We start from the raw sequence: 3867 nt of genomic DNA, 5'->3' as shown, positions 1-3867 counted from the left end.
CGATTGTCTGGGTCCACAGGACATGGTCTGGACCCCCTACAACCACTCAAAGATGTAGGAACGTGCATTGTCTCCGTTGTGCAGTCACGATGAGGACTACCGACTTACAAAGAAGCCACTCGTCTTCAACATCTACATAGAGGAGTACTCACCCCACCGCATGATGAGGAAGTTCGGAAGCTACCAGGTGTTCCCCTCATCAATGTTCGCACCGTTCAGCCCCACGTTCATAGGTAATTAAAATCAAATATATAATCCATAGCATTCATATCATTTATAGTCTATCTAATGTGGTTGACCTGCAGGTATTCACGTAAGGGGCAACAAGGTGGCACCTCTAGGCAGATCGCTTGGCACCATACTTCTCAACGCGGGACCATGCCTTGAGGATGTCGTTGAGGAGCCTTGTCCTTTCTCCAACTTGGGCTACAATGAGTACCTGTGGTGGTATGTCCCGTGCACAAGTACACATGTCACCTACACCCCAGATATTATCCGATCGCACATCGCTTTGACTACGGAGGCCTACCTGGGCCATTAGGACAAGGACGTTGCATTAGCGACATGTTTAAGTAACTTATCATTTTTATTAGCATATAATCCCATATGAACCACTATAAACTAAAAATCATGTTTCACGTTTGTTTCAATAGTCTGATATCATATATGATATCCATAGGGACGCGACTAGAGCTATGTGACGCCTTAGGCTAGGGATGCAGCTTAGTGCGACGAATGTAGCAGGATTTGTCAAGTGGGTTTTCAAAATGACCACGCGATCCCTAAAGCTTACCTTATGCCGATCCATCGCAGACATCATCGGTGCCCTTTCCAAGTTTAGTGGGATCAACGCACAGTCGTCTAGGAGGTCTGATGTGCAATGACCTCCACAGGGGCCAGCATTGACACCGCCACCTCAACCACACGCTCCAGGGCCGGTAACAATAGCTACATATTTTTCATATGCACGTCGGTTAGATATATTCTTTTCTTACCAATGCATTTATTTTTTAAAGAATGAGAACAGAGAAAACCATCACTTTTTTATTTGCCACTTGGGGGTGCTTAGCAAAAGTTAATGTAGCAATAACTAAAAAGCATAAGCTCGAACTTAAAACAATGGATTGCATCTTTTTGTGACATCCTCATCAAAGTATTGCTTATATATTTTTAGTATTTAAATCTAATGTACATGACATACTTGTTAATACAATTATGGAATCTTGAGATGCAACTTGCTATGAGAGCATGTTTCCTAGGAAGGATCTACATAAAACTTCTAGTTAAATTTCTGATATAATTCTTGAAGTTATCACACCACTTGAATAATTAGAGCAAACACATGAGCAAGTTTCTGAGGAGGATGACAGTGATGCTAAAAGAAGGAGTAAGAGAAAGGGACAAAAAATTTGATAATGATTTCACTGTGTACCTTGTAGATGATACTCTCATGTCTATTTTTTTAGAAGCATATGCATTTTTGAATGCAGACTACAAGAAGGAAGCAGTCTGTAGTGAAATTGATTCCATTCTCAATAATGGGATTTGGGAATCACAAAATGACCTTATGATTGCAAACTTGTAGGATGCATGTGGGTGCTAAAATGAAGCTTAGACCTCATAATACTATTGAAAAGTACTAGGCTTAGCTTGTGGCCAAGGATTATACCTAAAAAGAAGGCAAATGTTTATTTGATACTAATTCACCAGCTTTCCTTAGCTGCCTCCATGGTATTCTCATTTATTAGATGGACATTAAGACGACTTTCCTTAATGGAGAGTTGGACGATAAAATGTACATGGAAGAACCTAATTGACAAGGATATATAATTATTTATTATATATTCTATAAATACGGTGCATCTACAAGAGATGCCCGTACCACATGTGTCCTTTACTCATTCCAGTATGGTTCATACCCAACAGGGAAGCAACCCTCATATTTGATAGGTTTCTCCTAGACATCATCGGAGGATCTACAATTCAAGGAAGATACGCTCGGAGGAATCCGAGTAGGTTACGCCTGTCTTGCCTCGACTATAAAAGGAGGGGAGAGGGTACATCCAAGACACCTTTTTACAAGCAAAAGAAGCTCATACAAGCCTCTTAACATTAGAGCAACAAGCGTCTTCATGATCTACAAAGTCGTGAAACCTTAGATCAAGCCTAGTAAGGTAGAATGCATAAATACTCATCGAAGATCCATGGCAATGTAGCGAAAATGACCCTATTAGGTCATGATTGTGATTTTAGTGATTAATGACAACATAGTCAAGGGAACTAACATGTTTGTCAAGAATATATGTTAGTAGGTCTCATGGATGCAATACTTGAAGAAGCCATCGCAGTCGGGACAAAGTTAGACTGAATTGGAGAAGTCTTAGGAAGATTTGTCTCACTGGATGGTCCGGTGCTATGGGTGTTGAACTCACCAGAGCTTTGATTACTTATCAAGATAGAAAGAGGATAAGTTCACCGGATGCTCCGATGTATAAGTTGATGCAATCAACGGATGAATTCTTGGGTGACACGTGGCCAAAATTGTTAGAAGTGTTACACCGGATGGTCCAGTGCTCTGGGTGTTGAACTCACCGAAGCATATTTGGTAAAGGGGAGAGAGACCTGAAGACCTCACCAGAAGGTCCACTGATCAGAGAAGATATACACCAGAGCATTTTATCCAGAGAAGGTTGCAGTCATTGAAGTTGAAAATCAAAGTACCGAATGGTCCGGTGATCAAAGTGTTCCACACACCGGACAATGAACAGTGCAAAGAGGCAAAATAAAGATCAACACATCGGATGGTCCGGTGATTAAGATTGTGCACACTAGAGCATTATTTTCAGAGAGGGTTGCATTGGCTCGGTTGGCTGAAGTCAACTCACCGGATAGTTCGGTGATGAAGTGATGTTCACCGGATGCTTACACTGGAGCATTATTTTTAGAGAGGGTTGCATTGGCTGGGTTGGCTGAAGTCAACTCACCGGATAGTCCGGTGATAAAGTGATATGCACCCGATGCATACACCCGATCAATTTACATGGAGAAAAAGGAAATGCTCGAATAGCTCAGGATAACTCACCGGATAGTCCGCTGATGAAGATGAAGTATACACCGGATTATCCGGTGTTCACAGAGGCTCGAGTGGAGTTCCAACGGCTAGTTTGTGGGAGTGTACTCACCAGATGATCCGGTGTATACTTCATCTCCATCACCGGACTAGTGGTTGCATTCACAGGGCCACCATATACTCCATGAGCAATCATGTTGAGTGTCTCCTCTGAACTATCTACACGAATGGTGGAGCCAATGGTACCAGCCTGTACAATATGTTATAGGTTGATAAGGACCAAATCTCATAATTCAAAGTACACTCAATCGAAGTAGCATGCTCCGATCACATATTACCAAAAGGTAAACTAAATTCTAAAAGTTTTTAGATTGATATCCTCTCCCTCTCTTGAAAGTGCAGTGTTACTCATATGATTTTTGCAGTAACATATCACTCCTAGGCCAAATTTTTTTTACTGTTAATCAACATTAATACATTATAATATTAGCAAACCTTGGCATGGGTGTTAGTGGGACGCTTAAACATATTACTCAACTTTCTCATGGTGATTTCCATTCACCAATATAACAGAAGCTCTGAATGTGTGCAAAAACCAGTACTTACTGCTGCTACAACTTGTATCTAATAGAATCACCAACTAGTCATATTAGGTGCCTTTTAAGTTTTAATATTTGGGGACTAGAGAAAGGAGATTGACCCCTCTGCGTAAATATTGCTCCACTGAATTTAGAACATATATCCACATCATTTTGTTAACTTTGCAGCCCCATATGGTCATGGAACAAGGCATATTA

The sequence above is a fragment of the Phragmites australis genome, chromosome 4 (assembly GCF_958298935.1).
Source record: "Phragmites australis chromosome 4, lpPhrAust1.1, whole genome shotgun sequence".
Classification (NCBI taxonomy): domain Eukaryota; kingdom Viridiplantae; phylum Streptophyta; class Magnoliopsida; order Poales; family Poaceae; genus Phragmites; species Phragmites australis.
This window is presented reverse-complemented; position numbering follows the sequence as displayed.